This window comes from Anabrus simplex, chromosome 1 (assembly GCF_040414725.1).
Source record: "Anabrus simplex isolate iqAnaSimp1 chromosome 1, ASM4041472v1, whole genome shotgun sequence".
NCBI lineage: Eukaryota > Metazoa > Arthropoda > Insecta > Orthoptera > Tettigoniidae > Anabrus > Anabrus simplex.
The window spans coordinates 160,322,616-160,345,408 of NC_090265.1; positions in this window are offsets into that span (position 1 = coordinate 160,322,616).

The following is a 22,793-nucleotide window of genomic DNA, read 5'->3' on the forward strand; positions in this document are numbered from 1 at the left end:
TAGCGAGGCTAACTCCGTGGATTAAACTGATAGAAAGAAGTGAAATATCGATTCAGAATAAAGTGGAATTTAGGAGCCTTACTATACCATAAAACTTATATAAAGTTAATAATTACGGGAGATTGCATGGTGAAATTCTGAGAATTCATGGACGCTATTCGTTGATTGGCTGAAGGCAAAGGACGCCACAATAGAGCGCGAAACCCCGAGCCGGGATACGGCAGCTAAATTCGCGAATATATCCATTACCAGCGAACGATAATAGTTGAGAATTGGTATAGAGTATTTGAGAACATAATTACATCATTGGATCATATATTTAAGCCACGGGCCAAACCGCAAACTGTCGTATGAAGATATCGGGACTGTGCGTTCCAAGATGACCTCCGTTGAACTCGGAAGAGAGGGGATACAAGTATAAATATGAGGTCGTATACTAGGACGGAAGTACTTCTGATAAAGTGTTCGGGCGGTCACCACGCCAGTGGTGCGTAACTACTTTTGACAAAGCGTTCGAGCCATGACTACGCCAGGGGTGCGAGTGTGTACTTACTCAAAGTAGAGTTCGAAGTATTATAGTGTTACATAGTACAGTGATTCATGACGTGATGTAGCTCATATTACGGTCTTGAGCAGTCTACTAGTATGAAGTGTTTCAAATAGACAGGACTCAGTAAAGCATTACTTACGGAGTGTGAGATTCTACCAACAGATTCGGAAGTGCGATACATGAGAACGGTCACGAGTGTTTAGGTCACCTAGTAAACAGTCGATTCTAAACTGATACCTGGTCAGCTACACGAACGTGAGACGGGAAATTCAAGTGCGCGCACGGGCCGTTGTAAAGGGAAACCCGATGTATCCCATGTTCCTAGTGTCCGGGAAAGGAATGAAGAATGTAAATCTACATTAAGTGGGCTAGATACAAGGCCGAGAGTGTAAAATTTGTGAATAGAATTTAGGGTGGAAATTATTCCAAAGTGCAACAGCTAATTTATTTGTTTTTATTCAAAATGTGTAAAGTTGAAAAGGGTCAAGGATTAATTCTTCAAGCTGGCATGAATACCAGTGGAATGCATTGCTAAAAACCGGAGGGGCTATGGCTTCTCGTCCGGGTTTAGCAGACTACAATGGCAGAGTTGAGTACCTTTTAATGTATTTATAGATTGCTATCGTTAGGGGGAGGAAATCATATTTTATCATGGTAACTTGATTGTGAAACGAGCCGTTACGGCTCGTATAAATTCAAAGATAGATAGATAGACAAAGGGACAAATTAATATGTAGATTAGATCAAGCACTCATCATAATTTTGATTATTAAATAGAGTATAGTAGGGTTGAGTTGTTCATTGAAGTGCTTGAGTTGTTTGATATAATATGGAGCACGTTTCACGTAAAGATAATGTAAATATTCATTTCGGAGTGCTTCCAAAGTGTTTTTCCGTTATCGGAACCTTTATAGATATTAAGGCATGTTGTTAAGATAATCCAGAGGTAGGATTGCCAAGTGATTTAAATTGTTGTGGGACGGAATGAAGTCCATTGATTTGTTTGTAAATATCGCGAAGTTCGCCAGTGGACAAAATAATAATAATCTGTACAAGTGTCGAAATAGGACATTAGAATTTGGTAATGTGTAAAGGCGTGTTTAATAATAATCTTTGAGAATAAAGGCACGGGCTTAGTTGGATAATATGATTGCAAATTAAACTAATTTAAATGTGGAGATCACATGGGCCGTGAATAATTATAATTTGTGCAGTGAATCCGGTTTTAACACTAATTGTTGATTTAACGTTTTTGGACTCCATAATAATCATAAATAAATTTTGGTAGAAACGAGATAGGCACTTTTATAATATGGTCACGCTATGTTTGAGATCCAGAGGGATTTGAGCCAAAAGTTGAGATTTGGAGTTTTGTGGGACAGAAATCCGGCCCGAAATGAAAGTAAATTGTACTGATGTTGATGAAGAAATAGATGGATCTTAAGGCCCACATAGAGGTTGTATTTATATACCGGTGTATTGAGTGGCAGAATAGAGTCCACACACCGAGGGTTAATTTGTGAAAATGTTTTGAAGAGTTCCAATGGATAAATGGACTTCAAAATGGAAAAGGAAGGAATAATTTAACACTTGCAGAGATTGGAGGTATTTGCCCAACTGCGAGGTGTTATGGGATTTGAGAATTGTCTTAGGAGCATATGGTCTCCATGAATTAACGGCAGTACGAAAATAAGGTTGCGGATTCGAACACTAGTACGTCCCGACCGATGTGAATTCGGATCTTGGTGATTTCTGTTTGGGAAAGAACGTATGTGACTAAATTATAAAGATGGGGATTAAAAATAAAGATTCTCGAAAGAATAATAATAATAATAATAATAATAATAATAATAATAATAATAATAATATTCCAAGTAAATCATATCTGGATTGATTAGTGCCAAAATAAATCGGAATGGTAAAAGGGGTTATGCGTTAAACATATTAAGAGTGGACTACCGTGTAACAGGCGAAATAAAAAATTTTTAAAATTAATAATAATAATAAATTTAAAAAAATACTTTTTTTTGGAGAAGAAGAATTTTTTTTTAATTTTGGACATAATAATGATGTTGGGAGTTGAAATGAAAAATTTGAGATTTTTAACTAATAATAATAAAAATGAGAATATTTGAAGAAGGAGAAGAAGGTACTTTTATTTATTTCAGATGAAAATAAATAAAATCGCGAAAAGTTGAAATATTAGTCCGAGGATGATTATGGGTTACGATAATCATGATCTCCACAAAACATAATGATAATAATAATAATAATAATAATAATAATAATAATAATAATAATAATAATAATAATAATAATAATAATAATAATATTTAAAAAATATTTTTTATTTTATTTATTTTTCTTATTATTTCGGATGATGATGATGGATGATACTAGGGAAGTCAGCTGGCGAATTAACGTAATAATGTCAATTGGTTGTAAATAATAAGTTAATATGTGTAAAATGAAGGCAAATCCCTACATCTGGACAATTAGGTTAGAGTCCCTTTGTCGTATTCCTTCAACTAACGATTAGCATATCTTGGTTAGGAACCCGGGGAGAGTTTGTAGTTTCCCGGGTTGGTCTCATCTCAATCAAAGTGGAGGCGATAACATGGTCCATGTGATCGCGCCTACTTAGCCAACAGGTATTTGGTCCATGATCAAATATGGTCATGGTGTTAACGAAGGAAAATCTGATACCTTCAGATATCAACGGTTCTACCACCAAAATGGAAGGGTGGTCAAAAGTGACAAATATTATGTAATCATTTTCAGGAATAATTTGCCAAATTACCGGCAAATCAAGGGTCAACAGATTTTGATTGTGTGTAAAATTTCATTTGTTTACTTAAATAAATGCTCCTTTAGCATTTGCAAGGAAACAGTTCCAGGTTCTTGTTCTTGTAGAATAGTAAACCCTTGGTGACCGTTTAAATATCCGTCCCCATTCCTAGGACGGAGCCTTCATGATTTCCCTTTGATCTGAATATATATAATTTGTGTGTTTTATGATGAGCCTTAAAGTTAAATATCAGAGTGTCCCGTTCAACCCTGTAGTTCTGATTGGATGGCGCCCTTACATTTAGTTTGAGATCTTATATCTCAAAATATTTTTTTATTGAGTATTAGTTGCGATGGATTCGGACCGTAACACTCCCTGAGATAAATGCTGGTTGGGACTCAGGTTTTGAGCGGGTACAGTATCAAAATAGCAATCACTTTGGCCCGTTTTAATCATATAATCAAGTCGAATATTGTATACGCCTGTTTCAAAAACCAGAGTTCACTCAGCTAAGACTGATGTGTAACTGCATGAGGCAATGAGGATCATCACTGTTACTGTCAGATTAGCCTCCATTCAGTGATTACTTATTAAAAATTGCTCGCCCATACGTCAGAAGTAAGCATTTCTTCTCTTCACGCAGACCGAGCATGACAAAATCCCACTATTGTACAGAGTTTTACGGATCCGCAGAGATTCAATTAAAATAATGTTAGCCCCCATGTAATGATATATAAACTTAAAATATTTCAGTTCAAACACCAAGCGGAGACAATGTTGGAAAGAACATCCATGCCAGTAACTTTCACATGGAGGTTGTTCAGCCAGATGTCCATTTAAGCATCTTTGTTTCCATCACATCAAGTCGCTGTTTCATCACGTTAGTGGAAGGACGGCATTCTGCACCATACAAAACAACTGGACGCACCACAAACCGTGGTCTGCAATATCTTCTTATCACAGAGGACACCGGACACTGAGCACCACTTCAGCCATGCGCTGCTCAAGCAGTTTGATATTTCAGGATTGAGAGTTTCATCTGTAGTAATATGTCGAGCCAAGATATTTAAATGACATTGTCTTTGAAAGGTAAACGCCATTAATTTGAATCGTATTCAGGTCAATACGCTATTCATTGGACAACATTAATTAATATGCAACTAGGATGAAGAAACAAAAAGAACTATTACTTACTGTTAAGAAAAGAAAAACCTAATATCTAGGACACATTATGAGAGGCGAGAAGTACCAGCTATTACAACTCATCATTGAACGTAAAATACAGGGGAAAAGGTCTGTTGGCAGGAGGAAGAATTCATGGCTGAAGGACATCCGAAGATGGCACAACTGCACTTCAGAAGATGCTCAACCTCCGCTAGGAGAAGGCGCCTCAAGAAGAAGAAGAAGAACTAGGAAGTTGTGGTTTGAAAATATCGCTTACAAAATATTTAGAATGAATGTAAGGTATTCTATTAATGTAGCCTGGTTATTCTCGTACTACAGAAAATCTCCTTTTCAATTTTTGAAGATGATTTCGAATAGAACAATACCTAGCTTGACTTACAGGTTAGTTGTTGTTCCCACACTTGACGATGCAGTTTTCTTGAGGATGGATGGTACGTTCAATAAACGTAATTACTGAACACCCGTAACACGCAAATGGACGAAAATAATACATTTTAACAGAGTCAACGAGAAGTTTTAACAAAGAGAGAAAATCCACTAAGGATAGCTACCTTAATACTCGGGAAACCACAAAGGTTTGGCCTACTGATTGATCCATAAGGGCGATAAGAAAATACATTTAATTAATTTACATCGGAATGTTTAAAATGTGACAATTTTTTTTATTTTGGGGCAACTATGTACCGATGGGTATTATTTTTTCAAATTAATTTTTAAGTTATACAGATAAGTTTGTACTATTTGGAGTGAACCTCTCAAAATCGTACTTGACATATCTTGCAGAACAGTAGTAGGGAGCTGAAATATTTGTGAAATTATTTGCTGAGAAATGTGTTGATTGTTCCGCGCCCAACCAAACAACATGCCAATGAAATGTCGTATGGCTTTTAGTGCCGGGATATCCCAGAACGGGTTCGGCTCGCCAGGTGCAGGTCTTTCTATTTGACTCCCGTAGGCGACCTGCGCATCATAATGAGGATGAAATGATGATGAAGACAACAAACCCTTACACCCAGCCCCCGTGTCATTGGAATTAACCAATTAAGGTTAAAATCGCCGACCCGGTCCGGAATCGAACTCGGGACCCTCTGAACCGAAGGCCAGTACGCTGACCGTTCAGCCAACGAGTCGGACAACATGCCAATGACCTCCTAGTTATTAATTTTATACTAGTGTACCAAGTCATGAAACCAAGGATTATCTTGAATTTGTATATTTCTGCGTAGGGCCTACTTCATATAAGTGCAGGACTGGTCGTCTTCGCTACAGAAAATATGAGTGATCCGTAAGTAAATTAATCTAGATAAGACAATAAATTAGGTTACAAAATTGCATTCCAGTCAAGTAACTATGACTATGTCCTCATGCGGACACCGTTAATAAGGAGGTAGTAGACAATAGAACCGGATCAATTACCACCACTACTACAGGTCATCTATATTCAGAAGGCGCTACATAAGTTCCGAACAAAGTTCCACAGTAATATAGTCAATTTCTTCACATGGCAATATATTAGCAAATTCCAACTACTTTTCACTCGTTATCTCCAACATTAGCTGGTTATTAACGAAATGGATTACCCTTACTCAACATTTTCTACTTTCATCCTTTGCAACACACACAATATACACGGTACATGTAAATGATACATGCTGATAATTACTTTGACATAATACAATCCTAGATATCATATAAACATACCAGTAATGTACCCGTGATTTGCTGCAGTTATAAACTGAAGGTTCCCTTTAAATGCTTTAAATTTTGATGATATTACTATAGCCTATAGAATACCCCCCCCCCCCTGCTAGTTCGAACGTCAAAACCGTTTTCGGGGAATGAATATGTCTGTTATCTGATCTAGCCATCATTTGAACCACGGAGGATTGGAATATTTAAACATTCTTCCTCTTTTAACATTTGAAACGTGCAAGCGACCACCACGTAATACTCCGACTTCGTACGTCAAACAGTTTCGTAGGAACAAATATTTTAGTTAAAGTAGGTAATCCCATATTTAAATATCTTAGGTATAGAATGTTTTGAAATATTTCTTGTTCAACATCTAAAACATTGAAAAGCAACCACCATGAGGAACTTCAAATTCGTACGTCAAAACGATTTTCGGAAATGAATATTTTTGTCTTCGGAGTGAACCACCATTTAAAACCCTTAGCGGTAAAATGTTTCAAAATTTAACGTGTAGAATCTGAAAGATCCTTAATATGAAATTTTAACTTCGTACGTCAAGCAGAATGGGAGGAATAAGTATTTTCGGGGTTTAACCTTCACTTCATACCCATATCGGTGCAATATTTTCAACTCCTTCCTGTTGAATACCTAAAACATGGTGCGAAATTTGAAATTCCTGCATTAGGGAGTTTTGGAGATACAGTGACCAGTCAGTGAGTTTTGGCTTTTATATACATGCTGGGTGAAAATTCACCAGGGAGTACAGTGGTGGTAGTGGTGGTGGTAATTTTTGCTTTAAGAGGAAGTATACCTAGGTAACCATCCCCTATGAACAAATTACGTAGAAAAGAAGTAAATAAAATTATTTATTTAACGAAGGTATTTCAGAATGACTTACAAAATAAAACAAAAATGATTGTGTTAAGTCGAAAGGTCACAAAGGAATCAAAATTGAACGTAAATTCCCTGGGTAACAGAATACTTGAAATTCACGTATCCTTGAATCCATTGTCGCACATCGGGTCAACATCACGAGTAGTCGCGTCATTGGCTAGCATGAGTTCGAGTGTCTCCTGCAGACCGAGGTTCCGTCTCGTCTTAGGACAGGGAGTTCGGCGCACTCTGTAACGATGTGGGCTACGGTGAAGTCGGCACCACAATAGCACACTGGTGATTGCGAACAGCGTAATTCTCAGTACAGATCCTTGTGATACTCCATTTTCTAGAACGTAGTATTGAGAAAAGGCATTCCCTACTTGGATCGAAATAGCCGGAGGGACATAAAGTTCTCAGTAAATATTGACAAATTTGCCCGAAATCCCCACTGGTGTAGTGTGAAGATAATACTATATAACCAGGTAGTATCGTAACTTTTCTCCACATCAAAAAGCACGGCAACTAGGTGTTCCGTAGAATAGCCTCCCGAAAGGCACTTTCCACTCTCACCAGATAATTGGTGGCAGACCAATGAGAGTGAAAACCACACTGGTAGTTAGTCAAGAGACCTTCCCCTTCACTGGCCCACACAAGTCACCGGTTCACCATCTTTTCAAATAGCTTGCACAGCTCATTTATAAGGTAAAAGTTTAGGGTCTTTACCCGAATTGGGAATTGATAATTCAACACCCTAACGCCACTGAGATGGAAACGCTCCCTCACTCCATATTATGTTTAACAGAGTGAGGATAACCTTCGGACTTCGGTTACTCAAATGCTTAAGCAGCATTTGTTTGTGGATTTTGTCAGATCCAGGTGCTGTATCCTGCACAGCATGAGTGCACTCCGCAATTCCCCCTCTGTGAAAAGTACGTTACAGGAATGCAAAGCGCTAGAGGCGAAGGAGAGACGTTGTGCCTCTGCTTCGCGCTTAATAGGCAGAAATGCAGGATCGTATATCCTAGAATTTGTCATATCTATGAAATATGACCCTTTGTGATCGGCAATGACTGAAGGAATTGTAACTACATCTCAATTAGTAGAGATTACGGGAAATGAAGGCAAGTTCTATACACTGACAGTACGACAGAGTTTTGTCCACATTTGTATTGACGGAGTATGTGCCGTCATAGAAGACACATACTTTTCCCACGTAACTTTATTACTTTATCGAATAAAAAACAGGCCTTAGCGCAGGGCCTCTCAAACGCCCAAAATCTCACGCGTGCAGAGCGAGGCGCAAGAGCTCCGTGCACTGTGCATCGGTGCCGCTCGGTGCCGCTCGGTATGGCTCGGATCAACGCTTCGTCTCTGGGCTACTCGGCTATGCTCGGCTCTACTCGGCTCAACTCAGCCAGGATTTGGAGCGCTACGGCGCAAGTGGGGGAGAGGGAGACAGGCGGAGCGAGCGAGACAGGCGTGGGGAAAGAGAGAGACAGCGCTATTGCTCCAAATCGAGGAGTGGGGGTCTGCACTCTGGTCAACCAAGCCAAGTCGTCTTTTGCACCGTGCACAGTGCATGCACCACGCGCATGCACCCTGAGAGGCCCTGCCTTAGCGCATAGACGCTTAAATGTAATATGAATGGCCATCGTAGGATTTCGACGATAATACTTAAAAGCCCGTCGGTGATCACGTATGGCAGCTGCAGTTTCGTCGGTACAGGATTTATGCTTCTGGATGGAAACATTAACCTACCTGAACGTTTTGGTTTTATGTGGCCGTCTTGTCTGCTCAGCCGTCGATGTCTTTATAAGGGCGGACCTATCACGGAGCTTTCACATCTCATCGATATTATTACCAACAATATCTTCAATGGAATTACTGATGAAGAATGGACATTCATCTAGAAAGCTCTTTCCGTTGATCCTGGAAACAATATTCATGATCCATCGGAACTGGAGCATACCTTTTCGTACTCTGGAAGACGCTGTTCTTTGTAGGAAGCCACCCTTTTCTTCAGAGAAATTAAGAGGGTTCCGTTCTCGGTTCCACGAGTAGCTAGGGAAATATACGGTCAACTTTCGACAGAGCCCCGCATGCCGCGGGCGCCCGAAATCTGGAAATGGGTCGCCGGTACCCATGCATCACCTCGTCACCACCCGGAACTTGTGATTTGTGGAGGTATAAACCTCTATAAAACCTTACTACCCGAGGCAGAGAGGCTTGCTGGACAGTAAGAAAATTGAAAATTCCAGAGGTTAGGATAGGAAGGAAAGAAATAGGTATGAAGAAAAAATGCACAGACAGCCCTCAGGCAAATAGGGGGACACCTTGTTAATCTGGCTCTACATCGGGGCTAATCCAGTATGGATAACCCTGAGTTGGTACAACACTCGGAATCAACAATTTCACAAACCTCCACACCGACGTCAAGGTCATGGTGTCCTTAGAAGATGCCAGGAAGTACAGAATTATCGCACGTATTCCTGTGCAATCCTATCAACAGGGCCAATGTTATGCCCCGTAGAATTTGGTGTCTGCTATTGGTATAGCCAAACACACACATTAATGAATGAATAATACTGCACAATGTTCTAGGTGCAGAAAAACCTTCTTATGTACCTACAACGTCTATGTGCATCTCTCCATGTTCGATGCAAAGGTTTAAGAGTCGTCGCGTTTTCTTGTGCATCTCTTGCAGCATAACAGGCGTGATCGTTTGAAATGCTACACGAACTCTTTCTTTCAGCTGATTGTTAAACAAGTATGACATCTTCTTAGGGAAGACCCCATAACGTATTGTCCGGTGTGGTGAGGTCCGAGATTCATGTAGACCATGGCAATGGGGCTGGAAAGTGTTGGAATCCAAGTCCGATCGGAGGTTCAGAACCAGTTCGTTCAGCCGTATGCGAGCATTCAGAGGAAATGTGACGGAACACTATCCTGTTGGAATATAACAATATCAGCTATTCCTCTGGTTAATAATAACAATGGTATATGACCTCCGGAGAGGTCAGTTCCGGAAGCAGAACGTTTACGAGGTGACTTTCTCGGCGATAGTTCAATTTATTCTACCCCAGCGCTAAAGCTTGGTATCTCGCTAAGTGGCATATCACGAAGACTTCTAGACTGAAAGCCTTCTTTTCTCATACCAATAACGTTTGCCACGGTAATGATAGCTTCCCAGGAAGCTCATCATTGTGCTTCTGTGTCGCTGGATGTTCGTGAACCCATACAAAAGTTACCGAACGTTCCCAAACACTGAAATTCCTAGTATCTGCCATCGTGTTACTCTGCCGACTAAACCTAGCGGGAATAATGAAATAATGAATACTGATGAAAGCTGCTTTGGCTGAAGAACATCGTTATTAGTTACTGTGTTAAGGAACTACATAGAATAAATATTTAAAAACTGTCTACATATTACTTTTGGTTGTGGGCTTGTGTAAAGCGAGTCTTTGTATCCCCTGTATATAGACGACAGATACCCGAAATATGGAGTCATTACAGCGTTTGCATTTAAAACAGATATTCTTATGTGCTGAGGGAAGAGTAAAAGTAAATTATCCTAAATTCTTACATCTAGTGCTTATGTAACAGCCTGTACCTTAGTGAGAATAGCCACAATCGCAGTCGCAGCAGGTGCCTCTTCACACGTTCAGATGGGTGGCCCAGTAGCCTAAATAATTCACGCATGCTGTTGGCGAGGCGTGACGGGTTGGCAACATGCTGCACGGTACTAATTCTAGCTGACGATGAATTTACGAGGCCTTTTCTCTAATGCTCGGTACAGTACCAGGGGGACATAATCCCGGGCGACCTGTTCGAGATTGTCGGTAATTGAAATGGTAGGTCTCATTAATTATGTAATGTGGAATTTGAAGCTCATTGAGCTCTAGTTAGACCTACTTAAAATGGGGAGCAATATGCCGCTAGGTGCTTATATTATTAGTAGAAGACTGTAGAAATGACAAATTTTAATCTAAAATAACGTATCATCCAGGATATTCACTGCTGTCTAAAATAAATATGAATGCTGCTTCCTTTTACAGACAATAACATTATTACTCTTCCAGCGGCTCACAGCTTGCGTTATTTTCCCGCCTCTGGCTGTCTAACTGAAGGGAACATTATTAGTTTATCAGAATAGCTCATAAAAAGTCACTACTTGGACAGCATGCACGCCCCCGCTGCAGTCGCTTGCAGAAGTCGGTGCCTTAGAACCGATTTTTTATGAAAATCCTGTATCTTAAGACCGATAACAATTAAAGGAACGTTAAACACAATGCATTAATTTATTCTTATTCTTATTAATGATATGCGATTCCTGACTTCATATTAGGAAGCCCTGAGGTCGATTCACGGCTCAACCTATTTTTTAAATACTGAATGGAAGGCTAGAATGGGGTTCATTCAGACTCGTGACACCAACTGAAGAGCTGATTATGGTGGTGATTACTGTTTTGAGAAGACGTAGTAATGGGCAACCATCCTATATCAAGGGTAATCATGACTGAAATTTCGAACTTATACATTTTACCACTTATCACAAGAACCTTTAGAGCACAAGCATATATTAACAAGATAGAGCACTACACAAAATTTGAAGTTGATTAGTTCATTTGTTGCAAAATTATTTACAAATAATATTTTTTTATATGTTGCATAGAAAATGCTCTTTGCGGCACATTTTTCATTATTTTTGGGTTGTAATTTGACAGACTTATAATAAGTCTGGGTTTTGCAGCCAGGTATAAATTATTGGAGATATAAGTTTTTCAATGTTTAATTATTCGTGCAATAGGCAAAACTCTAATTTGGTGCTATTTTAAGAAAAAAATGATGGCAATATTCAACTTATAATGAAATGCAGAACCACTTTTAATTCCTGTACGTATTGAAAATTTATCGGAAAATTTCAGGTGAATCTGATTAATCAGAACACTGTCACAAAGAGCATTTTGTACGTGGCATTGAGCTGATAATATTTTAAGCTGTAAAAAACGCAATTGAAAGTTCTAAGAAACATACTTGTATTAAAACTGCTCTGGACTGTAAGTTACTCCCTCAGACTGCTGTCTCTACTTATGGGCTGCCTAGACCTATTACAAGGTAAATATATTCCTGCCGGATTATTGAAATGGTAGTCCGAAAAACTTTGAAGCAGATATTGTCTAACAACGTGAGAGAATAGGGCGTGTGCTTGCTCTACATACGCCGTGCCGTCACGCTTTAAATCTGGCATTTAGAGATTATTAAATGGTGTTAGGGAAAATGTGGTAACAGGGTTTGAAAGAGGAACATTTTTAAGGTTAAAATTGAAAATTAGATTCTTTGGTCAAAAATTGCAACGTTTTAGTCTTGACTCCCCTTAACACTAATCAGAAGCAAAATGGAAGAAGTCTCACACTTCGTAAAATGAAGTTATTGGCAAGAGAGATGGAAAGACCACGAAGGGCGTGAAAAAGAAGACTCCCAGGTCTCTTAAACCTAATACCGTTCAGGTCGGAAGAAAACAAGAGTTGACCAAGAGAAGTCGGATAGGGAAGACGAAGGCGAGGAGTCTAACGCAACTTATTAATAGTAATGCCAGACTCAACAAGGAGACCTGTGGTCAACAACTCACGCTCCCATTTTGAAAGCCCTTGGGTCCCTTTTCATTTGTATTTTTCGACAGGCAGGGGATACTGTGGATGTATTCTACCGGCCCCATCCACATAAATTCTCGTCTCACAGACGTATCTTAATATAAGGGGAAACTGATCAGAATTTGTAGTATTAGGAGTTGTATCGATCGTATTCGAGTAGAACCTGGGTGTCTTAATTCCCTGCACTATTGCCTTCGATACGTTTTGTTGCATTAGAAATTAGATAAATAAACCCACGAATTTCTTTTCTTTCTTTTCCTAGTGGTTTTACGTCGCCCCGACACAGATAGGTTTTATGGCGACGATGGGATAGGAAAGACCTGGGAGTAGGAAGGAGGCGGCCGTGGCTTTAATTAAGGTACAGCATTTGCCTGGTGTGAAAATGAGAAACCACAGAAAACCATCTTCAGGGCTGCCGACAGTGAGATTCGAATCCACTATCTCCCGGATGAAAGCTCACAGCCGTGCGCCCCTAACCGCACGGCCAACCCGCCCGGTCATGAATTTCTTGACACATAACTCGTTTTCCTTTATATGATTCTTCAAGAAGTCGTCGTGTTCAGCTATGAGATTTTAAAGTTCTATAAAGTTTCTAGTTTCGTTTGAACTAAACATTTCATTGTCTTCCCCACCATTAAATGATAAACCACGAACGCTTAGAAACTTAATGACGCTTAAAACTCAACGTAAAACTTTTTTTTGATGCAAAACAGAGTCAATTTTGTCCAACATACTCTCATAACATATTTCTTGTGCATCCTTGATGTTCATTACTACACTAATATTCAGTTTAACGAACTGCATTTTTCCATCACAAAAAGGCTGTGCGAAGGAATGATCACCATAGTGAAATAATTTGCAAGGAATACGGAAAAACTACCTTTGTTTTATAAAGATAGCACCCATTCGTATTTTTCATGCTGTCGTTTAGGCATTTGAGAGGGAAACAGCTTTTTCAACGCGTACCTCGATTCCTCAGAGTAAGTTTCGATTGATGTAGTCAAAATCATGGGAAGTTAAATTTAACCACTATGCGGGATTGGATGGATTAAATTTATTCGCCGTTTCTACTTTACTAAGGAGAACTAGTGTGTTGGCAACGTCATCTTACTTATTCTCGCAGTTGTAGCGTATATTGCGTCGAGGAGAACAGTCTCAGCATGTTATAATCTCGGATTGTCGATTCGAAGACCTGTTACACTTGAAACTGATACCCTTTTCTGAACAGAAAAATATATTTAAATTAGCGACTGGGGGACTATGGAATTAAAGGTAGATTATTAAAATCAATCACAGGGGTTAGACAAGGCTGTAATCTTTCATCTTTGCTGTTCGTAGTTTCCATGGATCATCTGCTGAAAGGTATAAAATGGCAGCGAGGTATTCAGTTAGGTGGAAATGTAGTGAGCAGTCTGGGCTATGCCGAAGACTTGGTCTTAATGGCAGATTGTGCCGAAAGCCTGCAGTCTAATATCTTGGAACTTGAAAATAGGTGCAATGAGTATGGTATGAAAATTAGCATTTCGAAAACTAAATTGATGTCAGTAGGTAAGAAATTCAACAAAATTGAATGTCAAATTGGTGATACAAAACTAGAACAGGTCGATAATTTCAAGTATTTAGGTTGTGTGTTCTCCCAGGATGGTAAAATAGTAAGTGAGATTGAATCAAGGTGTAGTAAAGCTAATGCAGTGAGCTCGAGTTACGATCAACAGTATTCTGTAAGAAGGAAGTCAGCCCCCACGCGAAACTATCTTTACATCGGTCTGTTTTCAGACCAGTTCTGCTTTACGGGAGCGAAAGCTGGGTGGACTCAGGATATCTCTTATTCATAAGTTAGAAGTAACAGACATGAAAGTAGCGAGAATGATTGCAGGTACACACATGTGGGAACAATGGCAGGAGGGTACTCGGAATGATTAGATAAAGACTAAGTTGGGAATGAACTCGATGGATGAAGCTGTACGTCTAAATCGGCTTCGGTGGTGGGGTCATGTGAGGCGAATGGAGGAGGATAGGTTACCTAGGAGAATAATGGACTCTGTTATGGAGGGTAAGAGAGGTAGAGGTAGGCCAAGACGACGATGGTTAGACTCAGTTTCTAACGATTTAAAGATAAGAGGTATAGAACTAAATGAGGCCACAACACTAGTTGCAAACAGAGGATTGTGGCGACGTTTAGTAAATTCACAGAGGCTTGCAAACTGAACGCTGAAGGGCATAACAGTCTTTAATGATAATGTATGTATGTATGTATGTATGTATGTATGTATGTATGTATGTATGTATGTATGTATGTATGTATGTATGTATGTTTGTATGTATGTATGTATGTATGTATGTAGGGACTTCCTTTCGAATTTCCGAAATATATTTTCTTCTTTTTTTTCTTCATTTTTCACTTTCTATGTTTACGCGACACTTGCATTATGCAAGTGACAATTTTGGTGTGGATGTTCTTAAAGTTATCAAACTTTCTGTTTTAGTAGAAATAAATGGTATCATATTTTGAATAAATTCTATCCTTGAAGATAATCATGCGTACTTAAAAGGCATTTTTAGATGGGCTATTATGTTATCTGCTCAGGTCTAAATATATGGTACTGTACTGGCGACTAGGTTTGGGATGAAAGCGGCCATGACGATTTTAGAAGAATCCTACGCCAGCAGTAATAAAACCCAAGGTAGAGAAATATGGTTTGCTTTAACTGGAAAAGTTAGGGACACGTGTCTCTGTCTTACACTTAACATACAATAATAAATTAAAAATATTAAAATATTGAAACATAGACTGAAACTAATTACTATGCTACAAAATAAATTTCGGGAAAGTCAATCGTCAAAAATTACCAGTGTTTCGCCCCAGTGTGGCATGGGCTCGTCAGTTGGATACCGCAACTCCCCAAGACACTTGCCAGCTAGCACGCTGGTAGCGACACCACTGCAAGCCGTACATGTGATCACAATGCAGTGCTGACGAACTAGGGTAGAATTGCATCTCCACTTGCTAGATATGCCCTCCCGGGCTAGCATGATCAAAAATATGGCTTCCGATTGAGTTTCATGATTTTTATTTAGCTATCTCAATCGGAAGCCATATTTTTGGTCATACTATGCTACTATGCTATCTTTCTGTACATAAAATACCTATTATACTAAACAATGTAAAATAAATAAGCATTTTGATTTCTAAGCAAAATAATATAATATCTTCGAAGAAATTAAAATACAATAAATTTTAATAATAATAATATAGATAACTTACTATTATTTACAATTTAATGCTCAATTCCAGAAATTCCTCACACTGACGAAAGTCTTAGTTCTCATGTTATGACTGTGGGCGAAAAACATTAAAAAATAGGGATCGGATTAAGAATACAGCGGACCACAACTGAGTACTGCTACTGTTTTTCTCTAACAGTAACGTGAATGATATGATGGTGATAATAATAATAATAATAATAATAATAATAATAATAATAATAATAATAATAATAATAATAATAATAATAACACTTAGAATAAGAAAAAGAGTGTCGTACTACGAGCTTAACTCATGGAGATAGTTTGAACACCCTCTTTCTAATCTTCCTACCTGCTTTGAAAACGACGGACAACAGGGAAGTCCCCGTCTCATTGACTACTTAGCTTCAATAACTATGTGCGTCGTTCGAACATAACTGAGGATGGAAACTGTGCTGACTTTACAGTATTCTGTACAGACGTATACCCTAGTTGAAATATAGGCTGGTACATCAAAACAGTATTTTGATATAAGAAGTTTTAAAATCTAAACAATAGATTCTTTAATGCCTCGATTCTGTGCAGCCCCTGTGGACATACTGTACTGTACGTCCTCAAGGCAAAATACCCCCGCAGAAGACCTACAACAATATCCGTCACAGGGAAAATATGACAGATTTCGTACAATGTCCACATTGACTTGAATCTAGCAAATATGTTACAGGCCTATTCCTAGCTAATACTGTGGGCTATTATGTTATCTGCTCAGATCTAAATATATGGTACTGTACTGGCGACTAGGTTTGGGATGAAAGCGGTCATGACGATTTTAGAAGAATCCTACCCCGATATTTTTATGGAAATTAGTCCATATATAGCTTCTTCGCACCTGACGAGATCCACTGAAAATTTCGAAGTCCCCGAACACAATCACTAACGAAAGAAAGGAGCATGTTATCATAGATATTTCTTGGCTAGTACATAAAGAAAGTTAACCTAAACTTCGCCAATAACAGGGTGCACCTTTATGCTTTTAGAATGAGTTTAAATGATAACGTTCGCCGTAAAGTGCCCTAAACGCTGATTGCTACCTTCCTAATACACTAGAACTACAGAGGTTTATTGGCAAAGAGTGCATTGGAAATGTATGTTTATGAGAAGGGCAAGTAAATAATATTTGGTTACTGAAGACTATAGCACGGGATGAGATATACCACATTTTACGCTGGTTCGTTACAAGAAAATATTTTTTTCCGGGACCAACTTGGCCATAAATGACCTATGGACAGAGTTATCAATATCGGCATAGTAGATACGTGTACTTTGTCGTGGCCATGGTTACCATAGTTAGGGCTCCTTAATTGAATAGTGAAATGGATCAGTGGTAGACTGTCGGCCTCCGGAGTGGTGATGGAAATTATTGTTTTAAGAGGAAGTACAACTAGGCAACGATCCTCTATATAACACTAATCAGAGAGAAAAAAGGGAAGGGGTCCGTCACTTCGAAAATTGAAGGTATCGGCCAAAGGAAAACAAGAGCCATGAATGGCCTCGAGTACTCTAATATCGTCGGGGTCGGAAAAGAACAAGAGTTGACCGTGGGAGGTCGGATAGGATAGATGAATGTGTGGAGCCTAGCACAAGTAAATGGAAGCAATGCCACGACTCAGCTAAGTGCTCCCTGATCGCCAATCCACGATACCAAGTTGAGAACCCTTAGGGCCCCTTTTAGTCACCTCTTACGACAGACAGGGGATACCGCCCCCACCCACAGGGGGATCGGCCTCCGGATCCCGGCAGAGATAGTCGGATGTGTGAATGACGGAGAAAGTCCATGTAAAAGATTTCTGGAGGTACATTTGGTGTTATCCGACACAATTTATTAAAACTCAGTCATAGATACCCAAGAGAGATTCGGTTTACTCTGCCATCTGGCAGGCCTAGTGTAAAACGGAACGTCAAAATTGAAGAGCAGGTAGCCAGATGGCGTCAAATTAAAATATCTGCACATGGTAGCTGAGGCCATAGGATTATTCTTATTATTAGCTGAATGGTCAGCGTAGTGGCCTCCTGTTCAGGGGTCCTCCGGTTCGATTCCTGGCCGGGACGGTGCACTTAATCTTAAATGTTTAATTCCCTTGGCTAGGAGACGGGTTGTTTTTTCCTACCTCCAACATCCCTGCAACTCATACAACACACACAACACTATTCTTCACCGTAATAACACGCAGCTTCCCATACACTGTAGATGACATCCTTTCTCCTCGGAAGGTCTGCCTTACAAGGACTGACACGAGACAATTCAAATAGTTACCATAAACCACTGTTAAGTATAACTTGAGTGTGAAGAACAACCCTACTTGTGTATTTTAAGCACTATTAGGGAAAATAATTAGTTATTATTAGAATATTATTGTCAACTGGAATAAAATAGTAATAGTCGTAATCATTGCAAAAACGTTATAATTAGATATACAATATTACTGCCACTTCTTGATGGATGCAGTAATGTCGTATCTTTCTTGGCACAGGTCAGAGCAAAGTGTAGCTTCTACCGAAGTCCCACTGTCATCGATGGCTGTGACAATATGGAATATTGGTAGGAAAGGTGTTGCTCATAGGGTCAGTGGTGCTGCAACAGCAATTTCTGACCCAGTGAGGAAAGCAATGGCAAACAACCTCATTCCTCATCTTGCCTAGTTCGCCACATTTTGGCATCGCCATCGGTTTTTGCGGTTTCCTTATAACTGGATCACCTTTCGCGCTGCTATTTGAGAATCCAACCAGCCTCTGGACTGATGACCTGACAGATACGCAATATTAATAAAACGGTAACATCCGAGCTCAATCCCTTATTAGTTGATGTTTGGAATAAGTGGAAGTTCCTCTAAAAAGGAGGGAGTAAAGCCTGATAGTAAAATATTGGATCAAAAGTTTCAGTTACGTGTTTGTGTAGTCCCATAATACTTTCATAGTAACTCTTTATAACTGTTTCCAGTCAGGGAGTGTACACACCCCACTGTGGCACTAGCCTGCATGGTGGTCATGATCGTTAAGGAGTCAAGTCTATATGGTCTAACACTGTGGTTAGCTGGTTTGGGTCCTGTTGGTGGAAAGAATAATTACCATCTGAATGTTAGCCGGCGGGGTAGGAGAGATGGTGGTATACAGTTTATAATAACCAGATTGAGTGCCAAAAGTCTGAGGTCAATTCCAGACCTTCCCGTAGTTTTCGCATGAAGTGAGGGCATATGACGCTGTTGATGGTGATTCGTCCGTCGGATGAAGACGTCAAGCCTTCAACAGACTACTTGCTGTACTTCGACAGTAGTAAGTTATGTCCCGACATCGGGTTTCATCCAATCCCTACATCATCATCAATCCCCCCCCCCAACCCCCCAGACCCGCAGGTCGCCCATGGGAGTTGACTAGAAAGACCTGCACTCGGCAAGCCGAACATGTCCTCGGATACTTCCGGCACTAAAACCATACGCTAAATGCACTGCGCCACTTCTGATAACGTCTTTCTTAATATATGTTTCATTCACCATAACTGGTTTGTTAATAATAATAATCATGGACCAGTTATAATCCATTCATTCATTCATTATCATTATAGACTGTTATGCCTTTCACCGTTCAGTCTGCAAGCCTCTGTGAATTTACTAAACGTCGCCACAATCCTCGATTTTCAACTAGTGTTGTGGCCTCATTTAGTTCTATACCTCTTATCTTTAAATCGTTAGAAACCGAGTCTAACCATAGTCGTCTTGGTCTACCTCTACTTCTCTTACCCTCCATAGCAGAGTCCATTATTCTCCTAGGTAACCTATCCTCCTCCATTCGCCTCACATGACCCCACCACCGAAGCCGGTTTATGCGTACAGCTTCATCCATCGAGTTCATTCCTAAATTAGCCTTTATCTCCTCATTCCGAGTTCCCTCCTGCCATTGTTCCCACCTGTTTGTACCAGCAATCATTCTTGCTACTTTCATGTCTGTTACTTCTAACTTATGAATAAGATATCCTGAGTCCACCCAGCTTTCGCTCCCGTAAAGCAAAGTTGGTCTGAAAACAGACCGATGTAATGATAGTTTCGTCTGGGAGCTGACTTCCTTCTTACAGAATACTGTTGATCGCAACTGCGAGCTCACTGCATTAGCTTTACGACACCTTGATTCAATCTCACTTACTATATTACCATCCTGGGAGAATACACAACCTAAATACTTGAAATTATCGACCTGTTGTAGCTTTGTATCACCAATATGACATTCAATTCTGTTGAATTTCTTACCTACTGACATCAATTTAGTCTTCGAGAGGCTAATTTTCATACCATACTCATTGCACCTATTTTCAAGTTCCAAGATATTAGACTACAGGCTTTCGGCACAATCTGCCATTAAGACCAAGTCGTCAGCATAGGCCAGACTGCTTATTACATTTCCACCTAACTGAATCTCTCCCTGCCATTTTATACCTTTCAGCAGATGATCCATGTAAACTACGAACAGCGAAGGTGAAAGATTACAGCCTTGTCCAACCCCTGGAAGTACCCTGAACCAAGAACTCATTCTACCATCAATTCTCACTGAAGCCCAATTGTCAACATAAATACCTTTGATTGATTTTAATAATCTACCTTTAATTCCATAGTCCCCCAGTATAGCGAACATCTTCTCCCTCGGTACCCTGTCGTATGCTTTCTCTAGATCTACGAAATTATAATATTTGTATAAATATATTTCAAATATCCAGTCACAAAGATCTCCTTGGCTGAATGGCCAGAGTTGAGGCCTTCGGTTCAGAGAGTGTCGGGTTCAATTCCCAGCCGGATCAGGGATTTTAATAGCGTCTTATTAATTCTTCTTACTCGGGGACTGGGTGTTTTTGTTTGTCCAAACACTCTCCGTTTAATATTAAGACAAACCACATTGCCAACCAGCAGAGAAACACGCAATAGTGGATACGACCCCGCAGATAGGTTTGGCGTCAGGAAGGGCAGTCGGCCTTAAAACAGGGCCAATCAACATGTGCGACACAGTAGGCACCCGCGACCTCATACCTGTGGGGGAAAGTGGAAGGATAAGAATAATAAGTAGTCATAAGGATTTAAAAGGAAATTAATATCCAGGAATGGCAAATATAAGCAACATACAGAAATATATATATTTGCCATGTATATCAAATAATAGGCAACTACAAGATAAATGAGCTAGGGCCGAGTTTCGATCACTATGTCGACCAGAGAAAATGTAATTTTCATTATAAATGGAGTTTGTATAATTAAAACATCTCTTTTACCATGTTTGTTTGGTCTCCAATATAAGAAGGAATTATGCTTTTAAAGCTACTGCACCATCGAAGAAGACATGAATTTAACGTTTGTGTCCATTCGCAATGAAAAAAGAGCATAATAAATTCTGACTGGACTTTATACCGTCCTTTGTTTGTGAAATATTGCCGTTAGCGGGTGATAATTATATTAATATTGATCACATAAAGTAATATAAACAACCTTTGTGATCGTGATACATAGTGTATTTCTATATGAAGGTAATTGGTTGTGATAACTTTATGAGTGCTGGATAAATTAACTTTGGCATTCAAAGGAAACATCTGGCAGTTATAGTTTAATGTATTCACTGTAAACCACCAGTATTACAAGAAACATTTCCCTCACAGGATACATTGGGCTGGATTTTATAATTCGTAGTTAAGCGGAGTGCTCTCTTTGAGATTATATGAACAGGATATCAAGTTCTACAATTTGCGAGGAAATTTCGGGCTGAACTATGGTGCACGTCATTGACGAATTGATAGATATATATCAGATTAATGAACTTCAGTTGTTACTCATCTACCGAGAAATATTAAGGAAAACTCCAGTGAAACAGTTTATATTTAGATATAGTCTTAGTACGAGGGACGCACATTTTAATTCAGAAATACCTTAACCAACAGCAAATTGCTTTCGCTTGCTTCGTTGGTAATGAAATAGCTTTTAATAGCTCCAAACATGAGGCGATTTCACTTGATTCGTATTAAGCTTGACAGCAAATATGTTAAAGTCATCAAGAAGCGGTACTGGAATCACACGCCTCACTAGATAATGTGGAGAAAATAAAAGTATACCAATATAGTAAAGCCGATTCCTTTGGATTCCACAAGTTTCTATGGCAAATATTTTCTAGCTGGGCATCACAACGCGGGCACTTAAACCTAATGTGGGTAATTTCGTTAATATTATTAATAAATATAGTTTGCGACCAGCCATTATGGATAAAATCAAACCAATTTTCAGGTGTTTTCTGATAAAAATGTCCTGATAAAATGCCTGCACGGCAGGACATAAAACCCAAACGAATGTGTCAATAGTGTCATCTGGAACCGCCTACCCAAAACAGTGTTTGTGGGTATCAGCACACTTCATTTCGGTGTATATGATGTTGTTTCAAGTTTTAACCAGGGCAACATCACTAAGTGCAAAGTTCTGCAAGTGTTAGGATTGGTATTGGGTGTCGTACTGTTGATGCAGTGTTGCACAGAGACCTGGTAAGACTAAGGTCTGCTGAAAATGCCATTAAAAAAAGCTCTTCAAGCCAGAAAGAACAGGAGAGGTGCCAAGAAAAGACTACAAGTGGAATTTGAAGAAGATCCAGATAATCCAAGCTATGGACCTGGCATACATTGATGTGTTAACATTGAAGCCCGTTTCCCGTAAGTTTCCTTTTCTAATACTCAAGGTGCATTTTCTCAGCCAGTTTTGAATATATGAACCTGAAATTTGTAGGACATACT